This window comes from Procambarus clarkii, unplaced genomic scaffold (genome assembly GCF_040958095.1).
Source record: "Procambarus clarkii isolate CNS0578487 unplaced genomic scaffold, FALCON_Pclarkii_2.0 HiC_scaffold_408, whole genome shotgun sequence".
In the NCBI taxonomy this organism is placed as follows: Eukaryota; Metazoa; Arthropoda; class Malacostraca; order Decapoda; family Cambaridae; genus Procambarus; species Procambarus clarkii.
In genome coordinates this window covers 187,186-195,412 of record NW_027189441.1, presented here as the reverse complement: position 1 = coordinate 195,412, position 8,227 = coordinate 187,186, and the positions used below count along the sequence as shown (strand labels likewise).

Sequence of the window (8,227 nt, the reverse complement as noted above, 5' to 3'; positions counted from 1 at the left end):
AACTGGATTTGGTATTTAAATGGCATCTAATATGATGTGGTCATTGTGCAAATAAACTCTAAATCAACGGGTTTACTATGATCGAGAACCTAACTATAATAGTTACCCATTGTTGGCATGCTATTCTCTTTTTTTACGAAATTACTTACTCACTCTCCCTTGTGAGTGAGGGAGGGAGGAGTGTGTGTGTATATCACTCGGAATTCCTTAGTCGGCTCTGACGGCGAAATTATATTCATACATACATCAAGATTAGACGTTTATCTATTTAATTTACCATTGCTGGAATGTACCAATGCGTAATAAAGACGAAATTCGACTTGAGATGGAGGGAGGTGTTGCTTTGGTGTGGTTTTACACGGCAACTCAACGATCGTTTGCCACTTCCACGCTTGCCTGCCAGCCGGCCAGCCACTAGCCTCAAAGTGAATTCCAGTGTCTTGATTAGCTTTACAATCCATCATTTACCTCAATACACACTAACAATGTGTATTTATATACTTCAATCGAGCATTCGATGCACACATTCACCTGTAATATATACGTCAATGAAACCCAGAACCCACCCAAGTTCAAGCGCACCTGCACTCTCACCCCTCTCCATTTGAATGCTAGTTTCCTATTTAGATTTCAAATGCTTCATTCACCCCTCTAAACACCACCGACGTATATTTACATTCTTTATTTAGGCAATGTATGCAGGCACACATTCATTCACGTAAAATAACGAATAAAATTGATATAGAATCTACTATAATTTGCAAAGCGACCAACCACCAAATGTCATTGTGAAAGCTAGTTTCGTAATTAGCTTTGCAATACTTCATTTACCTCCCTAAACACCAACAATGACCGAGTATTTGTATACTCGGTAAAAGCGATGGATGGATTCCTTACACATTCACATATATTAAGCAATGAATTTGCTATAGTACCTACAGTACTCAGACTTCTCGAATTACTTACATCTTCTTATATCTTAGCTTTGTTGTTCATTCAACAACAGAGTCGTTTTCCAGGGAATCGCGTTATGTTAGATGATGCATCGCCTCGCCTCGCCTCGCATGGCATCGAATCGCATGTCATTGCATCGCATCGCATTGAACTGCATGGTATTGAATCACAAGGCATTGAATGGCATGGCATGGCATGGCATGGCATGGCATGGCATCACGTCACGTCTCTCGTCTCTCGTCTCTCGTCTCTCGTCTCTCGTCTCTAGTCTCTAGTCTCTAGTCTCTAGTCTCTAGTCTAGTCTCTCGTCTCTCGTCTCTCGTCTCTCGTCTCTCGTCTCTCGTCTCTCGTCTCTCGTCTCTCGTCTCTCGTCTCTCGTCTCTCGTCTCTCGTCTCTCGTCTCTCGTCTCTCGTCTCTCGTCTCTCGTCTCTCGTCTCTCGCCTCTCGCCTCTCGCCTCTCGCCTCTCGCTCTCGCCTCTCGCCTCTAGCCTCTAGCCTCTAGCCTCTCGCCACCCAGCCCTGCCTCGCTTCGCCTCGTCTCCGGTTTGTGAAAACGATGTATCAAGCAAAGTGTTAGATGTGAAAAAGTCGTGATATATATACAAAAATGGAATAGTTGGCGCGTAATAGTGCTGTTCGTTTTCTGTTATGGTATCAGAGAGAGAACGTCTCCTATTTATATTTTTTGACGAGCGTTGGCGTAACAGGCCCCTTGCACTTTTAATTCGTTATTGTACTTTTCAAAAGCTGTAGCTACCTTAAGACACATGACAAATGGAGGTTTATGTATTAGAGTTAAGCGCTATACTCCCTGGCCAGGAGCGAATTCGTGAAACGCCACGCGAGTCTGTTTACCACTTTGCCGCCAGTTACATATTCACTACTCATGAATGAAACCATGTAATATCATGAATTTGCATATATATATAAATTCATTGATCAGGTAAGAAATGGTTAAAGCCTTTACTGCATGGCGTTTATATGTATGCTTGAATTCGAATATTACTCAACGATAATCACATGCCCTTTTGCAATTGAAACTCGCTACGTGGTTTCTAGCCGCAATTGTTGCCTGGTGTTGCAGAGCAACCATGCATCCTATCGCTTCTCGGCCTTTTGGCTAAGATCAAAGTGTAGTATCTGTTCTTATCAGGCTTAATATCTGATACGATCCCCATGTGGGATCCCGATATTAACTGATTTTTGCAACATGGCGAAGTGCTAGGAGCTTGCTCCACCTTTGCCGCGGATCGGCCCGGTATTGCAGTACCTCTGGGATCGGTCCACTCCCTTCGGGGAGACCAAAAACAACCCTAATCAACTAGTCAAAATCAAGTAGGAGACGATTATGTTAATTGGTTATGTACATTAATGAATCGTGTTAATTTGAATTGCAGTAATTACTTCACACCAGCCAACATCGTATGAGGAAAAAGCCTTGGAACGAGCAGCAGAAGTGAGTCGTCAGTCGAGTCCGGGTTTGATGGGTCGAAGCTGAACAACTGCAACGAGTTAGAGGGAAGGAAGGAAGGAAGGAAGGAAGGAAGGAAGGAAGGAAGGAAGGAAGGAAGGAAGGAAGGAAGGAAGGAAGGAAGGAAGGAAGGAAGGAAGGGAAGGAAGGAGAAAGAAGGAGAAAGAAGGAGAGTGAGGTGAGTAATATCATTTAATAACTTTAGATTAAAGATTATGTGCGAGCAAAGAAATACGATGGTTGGTGTGGAAGGAAAGAAGTTGATTTTATGAATGGGGGGTTGCCAGTTAGTGCAATTTTAATTGATTTTGTTTGTTTTCTGAGATAGGTTATATAGGGTGAAGTTTTTCTCTATTTATATAAGTGTGGAAACTGGTTTAGGTAGCTTAGTGGTTTGTTATGAAAAGGCTGGTAGAGATGGGTTGAATAGTGTTAGACTTGTGTCTGCATTTACTGGAGAACTGGATTTGGTATTTAAATGGCATCTAATATGATGTGGTCATTGTGCAAATAAACTCTAAATCAACGGGTTTACTATGATCGAGAACCTAACTATAATAGTTACCCATTGTTGGCATGCTATTCTCTTTTTTTACGAAATTACTTACTCACTCTCCCTTGTGAGTGAGGGAGGGAGGGAGGAGTGTGTGTGTATATCACTCGGAATTCCTTAGTCGGCTCTGACGGCGAAATTATATTCATACATACATCAAGATTAGACGTTTATCTATTTAATTTACCATTGCTGGAATGTACCAATGCGTAATAAAGACGAAATTCGACTTGAGATGGAGGGAGGTGTTGCTTTGGTGTGGTTTTACACGGCAACTCAACGATCGTTTGCCACTTCCACGCTTGCCTGCCAGCCGGCCAGCCACTAGCCTCAAAGTGAATTCCAGTGTCTTGATTAGCTTTACAATCCATCATTTACCTCAATACACACTAACAATGTGTATTTATATACTTCAATCGAGCATTCGATGCACACATTCACCTGTAATATATACGTCAATGAAACCCAGAACCCACCCAAGTTCAAGCGCACCTGCACTCTCACCCCTCTCCATTTGAATGCTAGTTTCCTATTTAGATTTCAAATGCTTCATTCACCCCTCTAAACACCACCGACGTATATTTACATTCTTTATTTAGGCAATGTATGCAGGCACACATTCATTCACGTAAAATAACGAATAAAATTGATATAGAATCTACTATAATTTGCAAAGCGACCAACCACCAAATGTCATTGTGAAAGCTAGTTTCGTAATTAGCTTTGCAATACTTCATTTACCTCCCTAAACACCAACAATGACCGAGTATTTGTATACTCGGTAAAAGCGATGGATGGATTCCTTACACATTCACATATATTAAGCAATGAATTTGCTATAGTACCTACAGTACTCAGACTTCTCGAATTACTTACATCTTCTTATATCTTAGCTTTGTTGTTCATTCAACAACAGAGTCGTTTTCCAGGGAATCGCGTTATGTTAGATGATGCATCGCCTCGCCTCGCCTCGCATGGCATCGAATCGCATGTCATTGCATCGCATCGCATTGAACTGCATGGTATTGAATCACAAGGCATTGAATGGCATGGCATGGCATGGCATGGCATGGCATGGCATCACGTCACGTCTCTCGTCTCTCGTCTCTCGTCTCTCGTCTCTCGTCTCTCGTCTCTAGTCTCTAGTCTCTAGTCTCTAGTCTCTAGTCTCTAGTCTCTCGTCTCTCGTCTCTCGTCTCTCGTCTCTCGTCTCTCGTCTCTCGTCTCTCGTCTCTCGTCTCTCGTCTCTCGTCTCTCGTCTCTCGTCTCTCGTCTCTCGTCTCTCGTCTCTCGTCTCTCGTCTCTCGTCTCTCGCCTCTCGCCTCTCGCCTCTCGCCTCTCGCCTCTCGCCTCTCGCCTCTAGCCTCTAGCCTCTAGCCTCTAGCCTCTAGCCTCTCGCCACCCAGCCCTGCCTCGCTTCGCCTCGTCTCCGGTTTGTGAAAACGATGTATCAAGCAAAGTGTTAGATGTGAAAAAGTCGTGATATATATACAAAAATGGAATAGTTGGCGCGTAATAGTGCTGTTCGTTTTCTGTTATGGTATCAGAGAGAGAACGTCTCCTATTTATATTTTTTGACGAGCGTTGGCGTAACAGGCCCCTTGCACTTTTAATTCGTTATTGTACTTTTCAAAAGCTGTAGCTACCTTAAGACACATGACAAATGGAGGTTTATGTATTAGAGTTAAGCGCTATACTCCCTGGCCAGGAGCGAATTCGTGAAACGCCACGCGAGTCTGTTTACCACTTTGCCGCCAGTTACATATTCACTACTCATGAATGAAACCATGTAATATCATGAATTTGCATATATATATAAATTCATTGATCAGGTAAGAAATGGTTAAAGCCTTTACTGCATGGCGTTTATATGTATGCTTGAATTCGAATATTACTCAACGATAATCACATGCCCTTTTGCAATTGAAACTCGCTACGTGGTTTCTAGCCGCAATTGTTGCCTGGTGTTGCAGAGCAACCATGCATCCTATCGCTTCTCGGCCTTTTGGCTAAGATCAAAGTGTAGTATCTGTTCTTATCAGCTTAATATCTGATACGATCCCCATGTGGGATCCTCGATATTAAACTGATTTTTGCAACATGGCGAAGTGCTAGGAGCTTGCTCCACCTTTGCCGCGGATCGGCCCGGTATTGCAGTACCTCTGGGATCGGTCCACTCCCTTCGGGGAGACCAAAAAACAACCCTATCAACTAGTCAAAATCAAGTAGGAGACGATTATGTTAATTGGTTATGTACATTAATGAATCGTGTTAATTTGAATTGCAGTAATTACTTCACACCAGCCAACATCGTATGAGGAAAAAGCCTTGGAACGAGCAGCAGAAGTGAGTCGTCAGTCGAGTCCGGGTTTGATGGGTCGAAGCTGAACAACTGCAACGAGTTAGAGGGAAGGAAGGAAGGAAGGAAGGAAGGAAGGAAGGAAGGAAGGAAGGAAGGAAGGAAGGAAGGAAGGAAGGAAGGAAGGAAGGAAGGAAGGAAGGAAGGAAGGAAGGAGAAAGAAGGAGAAAGAAGGAGAGTGAGGTGAGTAATATCATTTAATAACTTTAGATTAAAGATTATGTGCGAGCAAAGAAATACGATGGTTGGTGTGGAAGGAAAGAAGTTGATTTTATGAATGGGGGGTTGCCAGTTAGTGCAATTTTAATTGATTTTGTTTGTTTTCTGAGATAGGTTATATAGGGTGAAGTTTTTCTCTATTTATATAAGTGTGGAAACTGGTTTAGGTAGCTTAGTGGTTTGTTATGAAAAGGCTGGTAGAGATGGGTTGAATAGTGTTAGACTTGTGTCTGCATTTACTGGAGAACTGGATTTGGTATTTAAATGGCATCTAATATGATGTGGTCATTGTGCAAATAAACTCTAAATCAACGGGTTTACTATGATCGAGAACCTAACTATAATAGTTACCCATTGTTGGCATGCTATTCTCTTTTTTTACGAAATTACTTACTCACTCTCCCTTGTGAGTGAGGGAGGGAGGAGTGTGTGTGTATATCACTCGGAATTCCTTAGTCGGCTCTGACGGCGAAATTATATTCATACATACATCAAGATTAGACGTTTATCTATTTAATTTACCATTGCTGGAATGTACCAATGCGTAATAAAGACGAAATTCGACTTGAGATGGAGGGAGGTGTTGCTTTGGTGTGGTTTTACACGGCAACTCAACGATCGTTTGCCACTTCCACGCTTGCCTGCCAGCCGGCCAGCCACTAGCCTCAAAGTGAATTCCAGTGTCTTGATTAGCTTTACAATCCATCATTTACCTCAATACACACTAACAATGTGTATTTATATACTTCAATCGAGCATTCGATGCACACATTCACCTGTAATATATACGTCAATGAAACCCAGAACCCACCCAAGTTCAAGCGCACCTGCACTCTCACCCCTCTCCATTTGAATGCTAGTTTCCTATTTAGATTTCAAATGCTTCATTCACCCCTCTAAACACCACCGACGTATATTTACATTCTTTATTTAGGCAATGTATGCAGGCACACATTCATTCACGTAAAATAACGAATAAAATTGATATAGAATCTACTATAATTTGCAAAGCGACCAACCACCAAATGTCATTGTGAAAGCTAGTTTCGTAATTAGCTTTGCAATACTTCATTTACCTCCCTAAACACCAACAATGACCGAGTATTTGTATACTCGGTAAAAGCGATGGATGGATTCCTTACACATTCACATATATTAAGCAATGAATTTGCTATAGTACCTACAGTACTCAGACTTCTCGAATTACTTACATCTTCTTATATCTTAGCTTTGTTGTTCATTCAACAACAGAGTCGTTTTCCAGGGAATCGCGTTATGTTAGATGATGCATCGCCTCGCCTCGCCTCGCATGGCATCGAATCGCATGTCATTGCATCGCATCGCATTGAACTGCATGGTATTGAATCACAAGGCATTGAATGGCATGGCATGGCATGGCATGGCATGGCATGGCATCACGTCACGTCTCTCGTCTCTCGTCTCTCGTCTCTCGTCTCTCGTCTCTCGTCTCTAGTCTCTAGTCTCTAGTCTCTAGTCTCTAGTCTCTAGTCCTCTCGTCTCTCGTCTCTCGTCTCTCGTCTCTCGTCTCTCGTCTCTCGTCTCTCGTCTCTCGTCTCTCGTCTCTCGTCTCTCGTCTCTCGTCTCTCGTCTCTCGTCTCTCGTCTCTCGTCTCTCGTCTCTCGCCTCTCGCCTCTCGCCTCTCGCCTCTCGCCTCTCGCCTCTCGCCTCTAGCCTCTAGCCTCTAGCCTCTAGCCTCTAGCCTCTCGCCACCCAGCCCTGCCTCGCTTCGCCTCGTCTCCGGTTTGTGAAAACGATGTATCAAGCAAAGTGTTAGATGTGAAAAAAGTCGTGATATATATACAAAAATGGAATAGTTGGCGCGTAATAGTGCTGTTCGTTTTCTGTTATGGTATCAGAGAGAGAACGTCTCCTATTTATATTTTTTGACGAGCGTTGGCGTAACAGGCCCCTTGCACTTTTAATTCGTTATTGTACTTTTCAAAAGCTGTAGCTACCTTAAGACACATGACAAATGGAGGTTTATGTATTAGAGTTAAGCGCTATACTCCCTGGCCAGGAGCGAATTCGTGAAACGCCACGCGAGTCTGTTTACCACTTTGCCGCCAGTTACATATTCACTACTCATGAATGAAACCATGTAATATCATGAATTTGCATATATATATAAATTCATTGATCAGGTAAGAAATGGTTAAAGCCTTTACTGCATGGCGTTTATATGTATGCTTGAATTCGAATATTACTCAACGATAATCACATGCCCTTTTGCAATTGAAACTCGCTACGTGGTTTCTAGCCGCAATTGTTGCCTGGTGTTGCAGAGCAACCATGCATCCTATCGCTTCTCGGCCTTTTGGCTAAGATCAAAGTGTAGTATCTGTTCTTATCAGCTTAATATCTGATACGATCCCCATGTGGGATCCTCGATATTAAACTGATTTTTGCAACATGGCGAAGTGCTAGGAGCTTGCTCCACCTTTGCCGCGGATCGGCCCGGTATTGCAGTACCTCTGGGATCGGTCCACTCCCTTCGGGGAGACCAAAAACAACCCTATCAACTAGTCAAAATCAAGTAGGAGACGATTATGTTAATTGGTTATGTACATTAATGAATCGTGTTAATTTGAATTGCAGTAATTACTTCACACCAGCCAACATCGTATGAGGAAAAAGCCTTGGAACGAGCAG

The 8,227-nt window shown here is 42.8% G+C and overlaps 3 non-coding genes across 3 annotated transcripts; all 3 read left to right on the top strand.

Moving 5' to 3' along the window:
• Positions 1-2,055: 2,055 nt before the first annotated feature.
• Positions 2,056-2,247, top strand: LOC138361480 (U2 spliceosomal RNA). The gene has a single exon (XR_011226984.1). It is a non-coding gene; the product is annotated as a U2 spliceosomal RNA (small nuclear RNA).
• Positions 2,248-4,968: 2,721 nt separating this feature from the next.
• Positions 4,969-5,161, top strand: LOC138361479 (U2 spliceosomal RNA). The gene has a single exon (XR_011226983.1). It is a non-coding gene; the product is annotated as a U2 spliceosomal RNA (small nuclear RNA).
• Positions 5,162-7,876: 2,715 nt separating this feature from the next.
• Positions 7,877-8,069, top strand: LOC138361478 (U2 spliceosomal RNA). The gene has a single exon (XR_011226982.1). It is a non-coding gene; the product is annotated as a U2 spliceosomal RNA (small nuclear RNA).
• The last annotated feature ends 158 nt before the right edge of the window (positions 8,070-8,227 follow it).